This window comes from Neolamprologus multifasciatus, chromosome 14 (genome assembly GCF_963576455.1).
Source record: "Neolamprologus multifasciatus chromosome 14, fNeoMul1.2, whole genome shotgun sequence".
NCBI classification, from domain to species: Eukaryota; Metazoa; Chordata; class Actinopteri; order Cichliformes; family Cichlidae; genus Neolamprologus; species Neolamprologus multifasciatus.
The window spans coordinates 11,080,341-11,093,229 of NC_140452.1; the positions used below are offsets into that span (position 1 = coordinate 11,080,341).

Consider the following 12,889-nt stretch of genomic DNA (forward strand, 5'->3'; position numbering starts at 1 on the left):
CACTTTTCGAGAGAATCTTCTTTTCTTTTTTTTTATTGATCTGCAATGAACAAGCAAACATTAGGCCTCTCTTCTGCAAAGCAGGTTATAATTAGACTTGGAATTCAATTTAAAATCAGAAAAAGTGAGCTGACTGTCACAGCAAGGCACACCAGCCAATTATACTGTACCTAATCCCTTACTAAGATTGGCAGTCAAAAGGATTTCAGAATGCTTTCAGAACAGCCAGTTGTTTATATTTTTCAATCAGAAAGTATTTTCACAGAATAAATAAGCACTTAGTTTAGACACCATGTTCCATATGTGTTTCAGTGGAAGACGCTTCTGAAAGAGGAGAATTGTGGGAAAATGAGGCACAAAACTAAATAGCATTTTTGTAGTTGGGTGTCTTCAATAAATGAGAAGCCAGAAGCGGCTTCCGAGCCCAAGAGACTAACAGACACACATACGCACAAACTCAAAAAGGAAACAAGTCTGGAGAAAATTATTGATGATGCATGTGTTTTGTTTGAGTTTTGGGCTCTTTTCCCAGAGTGAGGGTGAATAGTGTTCCCCCTGTGTTGTTGTAGCAAGGAGGCCTACCTCACTAGGTGATTTACCGGACCTCACACATCTTCAGGAAATATTGTGAAGAAAAAGGAAATCCAAATTGACTGCCAAAATCTTTATGTGGTCCATCACAATGTGTTGTAGCCTGGTAGCTTGTTTTTATACTTGGACTTCTAAAAGATAACCAGCAAAACTATAACATAATCATCAGAAACACCATAGTGTGGCCATCATCAGTAATGCCAAGGGAAAAGGTCTGAGACATTACGGAAATCTCCTAGAAAATGGCAGCTAATGACCTAGTTAACAGGCCTTGAAGACTTTGAATGCAGGTTTAAAGAGGAAAATCATGTTGTGTCTGCTTCACTGCATTTCTGTTCATCTTTAGAATGATAAATCTACCTTTTGGACAGTGCCAAGAGTTCATCTTTAATCTGGCCATTTAATCCCATCTGTGCATGAAAATGAAGGAAATCGATCTGGCCCAGTCAGTGAATTGGAAATGAGACTAATGTGCCCTAATACCTCATTCTGCCCCTGATAGAACAAAGTGGGCTGCTGCCAAAGACTCCATTTACAAGGAGCGTGACTCTCTGGATGAAACGTGAGGATAATCTTGACAGCTGCCAGTCTGAGCTAAAAAAAAAAAAAAAAGAAAGAAAGACTGCTCCATTAATTGTTAAGGGGAAGAACCTTTTAGGTGCCTGGGTTTGTTTAATTATGAGTGTTTTTCATTCGATCTCTGTGACCTTCATCCAGAAACAGAGTTCATTGATTTCTGTGTAAGTTTCACTGATTAACTAATCACACTCTATACACGAGATTCAAGGATCCTATGTCCTTGTCATCCATGTCCTTTTATAACATGTCTGAAATCACTACCAATATCATCATTACTTTAACCTGACCTTCTTTAGTTTAGGTGAAACTAAAAACAACTGCCACATTTCCAGGCACTGACTCAGTAATGTTTTATATTATGGTCACCCGGGACTAATACAGCCTACTGTGAATTTTATAAGGAAACACAAGCTGACCTGAAGTTTGTAACACATTAAAAATATTTTTTATTGGTCCCTTATGATATTGACTCTCAGCCAGCTCTAAATTGTTTCCCGATATCAAAGAGCTTTGCACAGAACTTCACATTCATAATAAATGAGACTGACCTGTGTGGAAGCAGTGGATTAGAGAGGCACGGTAAAACTCCTGCACTTACACTTTGCTAGCCAGTGCTTGGCAGGCATACACACACAGAGGAGACAGGTCTTTGGTTCTTCTGCCTCAACATGAAAGGCTGAGCATTACTTCAGAGAGCACATCAGCACTCATATCCTCCCTCTCCGCTGACAGCTACCATTGCGTTTGTCACAGATCACAAAGGACGGCAACTTCAGAGAGCTGCTCTATTTGTAAGGTTATGGAAATAGAAATAGGGAGGAAGAGAGGGAACTGAAGGTTGCCACGCTGTCATCACTGATTGGCTTCAGAATAGAGGGGTCCAGGCATGTCAAAATGCAGCATTTTATCATCTCTCAAAGCAGTCACCCCTCAATGTCTCCAAGAAACCATTCACGACACTGATGGATGTGCAGACAGGTGATGTGAGAACAAAGCCGTGTGTAGCTCAGAGCTGCGGAGGCATCAAGGTTAATATTGCTGAAGATGTGATCAAATAGTTCACATAGTGCAATGCAGGCTGTTGGTCCACATTTTTGTAGTGAAATGAAAAAAGGTGTACTGCGAGTGATAAAGATGATGACTGTATATACACCATGTAAGATATTCATTACTTCTACACACTATCTCTAGGCTGTTGTTTTGCTGAAGTCTCCTTTTTGTCTTTACAGTCACTTCTGACTGACTTACTCATATGCATACTTCTATCTCTAAATTGTATTTAAGCAATAAGCACTGGTTGTCACATTGTAGTATATACTGTAGCTGAGTCATTTCTGATGATGTCTCACACTCTAAAATACTGTGTCAAACAGCAGTTGCCTGATATCTACCTAAGAATAAACAGTATTCTACCCGAAACATCCACCAGACTGATGCATATACCAAGTGCAGCATGAATGTAGAAAAACCTTTAGTGTGTACCCTATTCATGTTGAACCATGCTGGTACTTTCAAAAGAATACAGACAACACTGAGCTGAGCCTAGCTTCTTGCCTATACTGTTGTAGTAAAAGCATGCATTGTGTGACACAGTTCTGTCAGGTGTCATTTTGTCACATGGCACATTTTTATTTTACCATGACAATAAAAGCAAACACAAATTGAATTTTTTGGAGGGAGAAGGTATTTTTTTTATATTCATGCTAATGTTGCAGTATTTATTGTATGTTCAAATCCAGCATATTTAACTAAATAAAGTCTCAATATCTAATCATTTACACTCAGTTTTACCAAGTACTGATTTTGGTTCATAAACTAATAATAAAATCATTTTAAACCATGATCTATCAAACTGCACAACCAAACAAATTTAGCAGAAAAGAAATTTTAGAAATCAGCTGCTGCTACCAAACTGTACAAAAAGCAATTTAACCTCTGGGAAAAGAAGTAATACCTCTATTTAACTGGAGTGGATGGAGTTAATGCTTACTCTATGTCTTTATGATCTTGGCGCTTGTTTTCACCTTATTGATGTGGAGCTGAAGTGGACTGTGTCTGGATACATGGCACAGACAACGTTATCATGATAGAGATGGAGAACTCTATTCCCTATTCATCCTTTCTTTTCATTACTGGGCTCTTGTGCTGGCCTTGAGTCCCCACCCTGAAAACCAATTTCCTTGATGCCATCACCTTCACATATATTACCCAAGAGTCCCCACAGCATCATCGTGTCACATCTCCATGACACTCATTTATGTTCATCAGACGTAGTGCCCTGATAATCATGATACAGGAAGCAAAGAGAATTGTACACATTCAGCTTGCTGCACTCGCACACATTATCCTCAGTATGGCAACAGCACTCATTTCATAACAGTGCAACAATAGAGAGATATCCCTTGCCACGCCTGGAGGAGCGATTCACTTGAGATATAATTAGTTATAACCAAGCACTAATGCCCTATATACAGCTTCCCCGTAGTCTCTTTGCTGCTGGAGGTTTTTTTGTTCCCCATCCAATCTCTTTTCATCTTCCTGATCTGCACAGCTTAGCTTAGCCCTGTCCAAAAAAATAGGTCTATTGGCCATTCTTGTCAGGATAGCAAGTGTAGTAATGTGGTCAAGAGGCACTGGAGTGGCAGTAAGATTGGAGATGGGAGTTAGCATGAGTACAAAGGGGTCAAAACACAAAGACTATGAGGTGAGAATTAAATTAGAAAATTCAGATTCACGTTTCTAGTGTCCTCATGATAATTGGGAAGAAAATTGGATGGGGTTTTGCTAAGTGCTAATAATCTTCTGCTCTTGTCCCGTCAGATATGCTTTGTTTCCAAATGAAAGGATAACAAATGTTTTGGGGGTATTTTAGAGTGTAAATGGGTCAAATTTTTTCCACTCCTAAATGGTAGTGGTCGAACTGGTTTGGTTTGTCCAGCCATACATAAGTTGGTGGTTCACAAAATTTCTATAACAGGGACCTCAAATAAAACAATGAAAGCTCAGAAAGGCAAACCTGTCACATGTCAGGGTGAGGATCCTGCCAATAAAATGATTTCAGGAAGAAATCTTTACCTCATTTTATTGACCTGTTTGGATCTCTTTGCTCAACACACACAGAGGGTACTATAATTCTGGTACAACAATGCAGTAACAGTGTTGTGCGCACAAGTCCCCAAACAATTTTCCTTTACAAAAGAGGCAGCCGTGAGCAGAATGGCTTTTTGCAAAATCCGAATTTAATCTGTTCAGCACAGCAACATTTGGTACAGATAAGTGGAGTTAGTTAGTTATGTGATGAAATTCGGTGGATTTACAATCAAAACATTGACTTGAGAGCAGAGGTACAACACACTACACTCGATTTCTTGTTCCAAATGAAACTCATTTGTTTTCAAAAAAAATTACCTCTGTTAAAGACTGTTAAAGACAAAGTGAGACTGGTCAAACTAGACTCATCATTAATCTGAGTTTGACGAAACATTAACTGGAGCTGAAGGTAGTTTGTTGTCAGTTCATTATGTGCTTGAAGAATTAGATAGCACTACAATCCATTCACAAGCTTTTTGAAAGAAAGAGAGCATTTGAGTTTAGTTATTTATTTATCTATCCACAAATGCACATTAATTACCTATCCTCAATCAGCCCAGCACAAAGGCAGGATTGATCAGGATCTAAGAGCAAGGGTAATTTTTTCACTTAAGCTACAGTTCAATAAAGCCCTGATCCATTTACTAAAGTGTACTAAAGTGTCTAAGTGTCCCATAACTACATCTAGGATTCCAAAACAACCACCAAAGTATAAAAACCCTGATGCATAAGCAGCACAAGGGGGACCAAAGAAATTTTGCCCTTGGTTTTAATCTTGTGACTCATCAGTGGGTCTTTTGAACCTGTTGTATGCCTCCCAGATTTATTGTGTGTAATGACCCATCCAAAGCACTGGTGTTTATTATTCCTGGCAAAACTCTGTAGTTTATATGTTCACTTCCAGAGTTGCCTTTGCCCTCAGATCAATTAGCTATCTTTACGAGCCAACGCATAAGGAGTTCTTCGACTTCGCCGACAACCCCATGTGCTCCTCCCAGTAGAAATTACTGTAATAACTGTCAGCAAGACTGACTGGTTGATGATCTGTAAAATCATTGCTGGTTTTATTAGTGGTGATATGATTCATGCATAGTCATGTTGGACATGAAGTATAGCCAGAGACAATAATAAGCCTGTTTCTCTGAGAGTCGGCGTGAGCTGTAGGGGTGCTGTGGAAACTCAACAGTGTGACTGTGTCTCAGAAGGGCTCGCTGTCTGTGTGTGTGAGAGAGGGGAATATCACGAGGAGGTGGGCTGTAAATCTGAGCAGCACCTGCTCCCTCCGCTCTGGCGCGTGGTGTGAGGTCAGCAGCACCCAGATATCCCATCGATCATATTTATTGCATTCATCACAGCACCAGTTTGTTTTGGCAGCTGATCGCACCGGGGAAAGAAAAAGAAAGAATAGGCTTTTTATTTGAGGGATGTGAATGCTTTTAGCATGAGCAGCGTCTTTCCTTGCTCGGGATCTTAGAAGATCAATCGCTGATGTTGGCTCAAAGCATCCACTGTAACCCCAACTACTAAAGAATGATATTCTAAATACACTTGGAAAGTTACTATAAGAGCTACCTCACAGGAAAAATATTAATGCCCCATCAATTCTCAACTTTGTGCCACTTTAGGTTTGTGTGGATTATTGAAACAACAGTTTGTGTTGTTACTTCACTGATCGATTTCTTTTCAAAATATAAAAGAAAGATTTTACAAACCAAACCATTTTAAATTAGGAATGTTAAGCAGTAACTGCTATAATCAAAGTAGCTGTAAGACTCTGACAATGGCAGTGTGGGCCTGTTGGCTAGCTGAATCACTGGACTGGCATAACATGTGGTCCTAGAGGGTTTACCTTGAGAGCTTCAGTTTTCTCTGACTTCTTACCTACCACCACAATGTAGCTTAGTGAAAACACTAAACTACAACTGGATAGCTTGTCAAGGTTTTGCAGATACAAAATTATGGCTTCTTCATGATTAAAACTATAAATAGTGATCACTTCAGGCCGTCATCAGTAAATTAGGAAATATAGCTGTAAAATTAATGGCATCACAACAAGCATTGTGCGTTATTAGTCAGAAATATTTGTATTCTAATATTCTAAACTACAACTGTCCTTTACACTTACCAAACTCAGGTCAGGATGATCGTTTTGAGTGTGTTAGCATTTAGCCTTAAATGCTACTGTGCTACAGTCTCAGAGAGCTGGTAGTATTGTAGTAATTTCACAATAGTGTACGCTCAAAACTGTTAGAAAATCCACTTGTTAAGTGACAGATCAACCCTGTTTCCAGTGTCTGAGTGATTAAGGCTGTCATGTTTTTAACATGTGGTAATGCTGTGTGTGTTGTTTTATTTAAGAAAAAACAAGCCCCCCAAAAATAATCAGTAGTCATTCTGTGCCCCTCCAGCGTTTATATAAGCACTATTTATTTGTATGTGCAACATGTCTTTAAACTAAGTTTTAAAAACAAATGTACATTACAGCTCATGGATTCTGGACACCAAATATTAGAATGTAGACTTCAGCAGTGCATCTTTGTAGAGCCAACAATGTAACCGATGTAAGTGGCTGATGTCATCGCCAGTACTTATGCTTGTGTTAATTACTTTCTGGTCGTGCAGTTACATTTCCAGGGAGCTGCACATCAGGCTACATTACAGGGTTTCAGAGAGGTTTGTGGGTACGACGAACCTATGCTGTAGATTTCCTGCTGAAGTCCCCAGTCAGGCAAACTAAGACTTCAGTGTGAATATTGAGTATAGGATCGGGAGTTTTTCACAGCAAGTAATCCAAACCACATAGCAACATATTAATGACAAACCTTGTAGTGGAAGGGATCATCTCAGATTTTCTCTTGGATAAAATCGGATCTATTTTCAGCATCTTCTTCCTGCCATATAATGGTATTTATCTCTGTCCAGCAGGAACCCTCAATATGAATATGAACCTCAATAAGAACAATCTATCCCCCCTCCCAACCTTTTCTGTGCTAATGCGTTTATATTAAACTAACCATACATCTGTAGCGAAGACATCCATATACCCCACTTAGCACAACTTCACTTCCCCTCCAAACATTGCTAACAGAGCTGTACTTTTTTGTTTTGTTTTTTTTAGAAATAATTTATTTGGGATATGGTATATCATCTTTAGGTGGAAACTAGCTTTTTAACTTCCTGCTAACTTCTAGCTTGGCTAAATCTTATCAAGCCTATTTTTCTTAGATGCCTGGTTGTTAAAATTTATTGTAACACCTGAGAGAGCAGCCACGCTACTCACTTTTTGGAGGTGAAACTTTTTTTTCTGTTTTTACCTCTAAGTGGTGTCTCAGACTTTCTATGAATTCTGGGAAGTAAAGGAGCTTTTGGCCCCAGAAACTGGTAATGACATCAGACTTAATAAGCAAAGGTAAGACTGTGTGGCTTTGGCTTTTTTCTTACTATTATTATTTGTCTTATTTCTTAATCAGACTTTCTTTTCTCTATTTTATCTCTTTTGATTTTTTAAATGCATAGCTCTTTGGTCAACAGTTGTTGTTTTCAATGTGCTATATAAATAACTTTGACTTTGCCTATCTGACAGTACTTCCATCTACTGCTTTTCTCAGTTAAAACTTGACTATTTTTTTAAAAAGAAAATTAACTGAATGTGGGTAAAATGAGCAACTGCTCTTGACATAGAAGCACTCCAGAACATTCTGAATATATGATTGTCTATAGCGATACTTTTCCTTATATGTGACTTTCTTTGTACACGTATGCCATATCTGCAAGCCAGTAACTACAGAGTTGACTCAGTTGGACATAAGAGTCAAAACCTAAATATACTATATCAGACAGCTGCAGTGTGTGACTTGCATAAAATGAATCTGACCAGGAAATGATTGTTTATGTTTCCACCTAAATTAAAGTCAGATTGCTGCTCCACTCTGGCTCTTGTTTTCAATCTCACTGCCATGTGATTGGCTGAGGTCCAGCAGTGATAAGAACAAAAGAATCTCTTGGCTCAGTTACTGAGTCCTACTGTCAGTCATTAAAGCTCCTGTGTCTCTAAAGCAATTAAGCCAATTAAGCATGAAACACAATGCTGCTTCTTTCTTCCGTTGTGCATTTTTATGAGGGAAGGAGTGAAGTTTTGGTCACCGAACAAGCTGCATTCAAGGAAAATAAGAGCATCCAAGGACAGCCAGAAAGGCCTGTACTGTTCAAATCTTATCTCCACATGATGCAAGCACAGTCATGAATAAAAAAAAAACAATCAGATACCATAGTGAGCGCTGCACAGTAATCTGAACGCTTGATGTCTTTCCATACGGAATGTGGTCTCGCAAGACGAGAATCTGAACAAAAGCGACTAATCAAAAATGTTCGGACAACAGAAGTAGAGAACATTCATGTTAACTTCCCCAGTGTCTGTTGCTGCACATATTCCAATGTCTGACTGTATTTTGATGTCGCTGCCAGCGTGTTACGTGATAGCTGGGTTATTTTAATCAGACTCCACAGGCCATGTCGAGGCTGACGCTAAACAGATGCTAATGTGAGGCCCATTAAAAGACACAGGGAAAGAGGGATTCAGTGTGTGCAGGCAAGCGGAAAAGCAACAGCCTGTTTATCGCCTCATCCTGTTTTGTGTTCCAACCCTCGTTGTGGCATCCTGCAAAGCACCCCTTCTTTCTTGTCGTCAGTGCCCACCCCGGCCTCGCATTTCTTGCAGCAGTGTCATGCATGAGGACATTCCCTGAACAGAAACACATTTGTTCTGTGATTTTCTTTTAGTGGATCTCTTACTTTTTTTTTACATGTCTGAACAAAGATTCTATAGTAAGAAGACAAAAACGCTTACTCTTTTCTTTAGCTTTTGTTACATGCAGCTTTGCATCTTGCTTTTTTGTTTTGCCTGTCCTTTTTTTTTGATTCTGTGATATTTCTGTCAGTAGAGAATAGCAAAAACTTTTTGGTCATGTCCAGTTTTAAAAGGCTTTTTGGCTTTTGCCTTGTTCCTTGGCTGCATGTTAGTGGGTTAACTGTACTTATCCTGGGACAGAGCCCAGAATGATACATTCTTGGGCTCTCTTGTAGAGCTGATGTTCCAGTGTAATTGTGCATAGTGGAGAGGCATCACGAAATGGCCTGACAGCTGCTGAGGTTTCTGTCATAGATGTTCCAGAAATATGACATGACTGCACTTACTGCACACTGAATAGTGTCAGGGTCTAAATATGGCTGATTTGAGACTAACTGGACAGCTGTGTTTTTAATTTGATTCATTGTTTGGCACCGTGGCAGTCTAACTCCTGAAGATGTGTGCACTAAACTCTTGTCCACACTGGTTGATGAGCCTCCCCCATTTCATTGATATGTTAATGTTTTTGACTGTTCTGTGGTTAAACACTGCAGTAATTCTCTTTACGGTAACTTCTTACGGTAATTCTTATGATTTTACACCTATTTATAGTGTGGTTGGTGCTCCTGAACCTTTATCACCCCCTCACCAACCAATCAGAAATGATTTGTTGCCACAGTGACAAAGTAACACTAATATCATCCAACTTCCTCAGGACCCTAAGTCACTTCTACTTTCCACCTCACATCAGTTCTTGTCTCCCACTCCTTCCACTGAGTCTGTCATGCCTCCTAAAAATCATGTTGTCTCAAGAGAGACCTGACAAAGAAGAAGTTCTTATTGTAGGATGAAGCAATCTTTATTCAACATGATATATTCTGCAGGTTCAATCCAACACATATGCTACACTTACTTTGTTTTACGTTGTTAAAAAGGGGGTATTTCTGCAAGCTGGCACAGGAGTTTTATGAAGTCCAATTTCATATCTTTAATTGAATCTGTTTTAAGTCCATCTTTTGCTTTGTGGTGACTAGAGGACGTGGCTTTTTTCTGGTCTTCTTTCGTTTATTTCATGAAGCTTCAGGTCTGGATCTGAGCATAAAGCCCAGAGAGACTCGACCTTGCTTGTCAAAGGACATTTCTCTCCTGACATCTCAGATATTCTCTCTGATTTGTGATGGGCCACTTGTGCAACTGTAAAATGCATTACAGTCAAAAACCAGGAGCAGGACAAAGTTTCCCTGGAGGTGTTTGCTGATTGTCTTGTAAAATGCTATGAGAATCCATTTAAACAAGTCCTTTTTTCTTCAAGTTGTTCGTCTTTATCTTTTGAAAACACCTTGGGGTTGTGCTGTCCACTGCCAACTCAAGGAGACTGTAAATTTGAATTGTTGTGTTATAAAAGTAGCACAATGAATAAATAAAAGGATGGCTCTGCAAGGACAGGACATGAATGAGAAGAAGCTGGCTGTAGTGAATGTGAGGCGAGTAAAGTATGGTAACAGTCCAGCCGAAATGCCTGTGAAGGAAACTCAAACATACTGTACCTGTGGATCCAAGGTGACTCCAATTGCAAGTCTGTCTCTGTTTATGCCTCAATGGATTTAGGAGTAACAACGCTAGCCTGTGGAACGTTAAATCCCATACTGCACCACTTTTCTGTCTTCTGGGAAAGAGTGTTGTGTTTGCCTCTCAATAGGGAGCATCTTTTTGAGGGGGGAAGTTTTTGTCTTATGCGATCTTGTTTGGTGTGCTGGCGAGATGGGAATGAAAGCCATTAAATAGTCTTAGTCAGAAAAAAGGGGGATGTAGGCTCCCTTGCTATAGCCTGCCTGTGTTTCACCCCATCACCTCTGTGCTGAGGGGGCCTAGGTTTTGTGAGGAGGCCAGCAGAACTGAAAAGACGCCCAGCATGTAGTCAACAGGATCCCCTGTGCTGCTGCATGCATAGAAACATCATAAGAAAAGACAGAATGTCCACAAACTCCTTTTGAATATTAAAAAGAATTATCAGAGAAAGAAAAGACTGGGAAGATGAGAGAGAGTCTCTCCTTTGAGCATTGGGATGAAGAGATGGAGAAGGGAGCGAATTTCACCACGCATATTGTACATGGACTTGCCCTCATTAGGATCCCATCGTACTCTGGGGCGAAACATTGTCCCTGGATTTAGGAGGGTAGCCAAGACTGCAGGGGTTTATGTATTTTGGCAGATCTCAGGAGTAGCAGCATGAAGGACTGGTGGGAAGTGCGGCAGTGTTTGCAAGTTGTTGCTTTGGAGAATTTGGATTGCATTTTTATTATTTGCTACATTTTAAGGAGTGTCTTTTATCTAATTGGAGCAGGGATGAATTAAGGAGTGTTTGTGAAATTTCCTTACTTCAGTAGATTGTTTGAAAGGTGTGTTTTTATATGCACATCTACATTGCCCTGGCTCTGTGTTGTGTAGACTTATCACCATGCAGATTGTTGGTTTGCTGGTGATGGTGTTTGCAATGTTGGTCATGCTGGGAGTCCCTAAAGACCATAAGGGTCCACACGCAACCCATCACCTATCTGGATTACAGAAGTCCCATTGGTGCAAACAGATGCCAAACAATCCTGAACTTCACAGAAAACATCAGACTTTGAGGCGATTCCACAAGTGTAGCCAGGTCTTTCACAGTAAGTACAAAACTGCAATGCCATGTAAATAGTTAACGACTGTTAAAACATTATTTGGAGCACTTTGCAGTCTGGGAGCGGGTGTTTTTGTGTCCTTTTTTACCTCACAAATTCTTGGAAAATGTTTTGTAGGAAATGTTAGGCTGTAGTGTTAAAAGCTCTCAGCTTGGCTCTTCCATCACAGCCTTGATATTGTGTCACTTTTTTTGCCTTTGCTAGTCTAATCAAGGTTATAGAAGGAAGTGTGAGGACAAAGAACCTCCATTTACAGAGCTCAGTCATCATAACTTGTACTGGCTCTTTTCTTTTCTTTTCTTAACAACCATAGAAGAAGAGTGAAGAAAGAAGAAAATAAAATACAAGAAGACAGATTACACAAGACTTTGATGTAATTTGACCATATTTAGTTATTGTCCTGGTCCTGGTTAGAGTCCAAGAAGAAAAGCATAATGGCATTTTATTGTTGGGAACAATTTTCCTTTTTTGTAGCTAATGTGAAAAAAGACATAAGACAGCCCTATGAGTGATCTGTGACACAGATAACTGTGTCTGCTATGTGAAATTCAGTTTTATACCTACATTTTAGTCTTTGCTGGGCAACATCAAGCCATTAAAATACTCACGTCCTCTTGTAGCAGTCAGCATTTTCATACACCCTCCTGTGTTGATGGAGCTAACCATGAACTTAGCTGATAATTGCTTCTATGTTACTGTCATCTGCTGCTGGCTAGAGGAAATTTTACCATTCAACTGGTAGTGATCAACTGAACAGCCACTTTAGAGATCCAGGGCTGCAAAAGCTTTTAAGAAAACCTGGCACAAGGATGGAGTGAGAATAGAGTGTGTAAAAGTGTAATGTAATGCACACATGGATGAATGAGAAACAAAAACAGACTGCTCTCTTAATATGTCAGTCATGTGGAATTGTTCATCAGCAGGAGTGAAAACTGGGGCACAGAGAAGGAAACAATCAAAGCAGTGAAGGCTTAAAGTAGATCTAAGAATATTTTTTTTAAACTTAAGAATGCAGAAAGAGCTGTTCTAAACCATGCGTGTGAGAAATATTTTTAATTTATGTATTCATAATCCTTGTATTTTTACCATCCAAAATGCTGTCATG

The 12,889-nt window shown here is 39.6% G+C and overlaps 1 protein-coding gene across 8 annotated transcripts in view; it reads left to right on the plus strand.

Moving 5' to 3' along the window:
- Window positions 1-12,889, plus strand: part of robo1 (roundabout, axon guidance receptor, homolog 1 (Drosophila)) — a 229,592-nt gene that overhangs the window by 80,379 nt on the left and 136,324 nt on the right. The window lies entirely within an intron of this gene.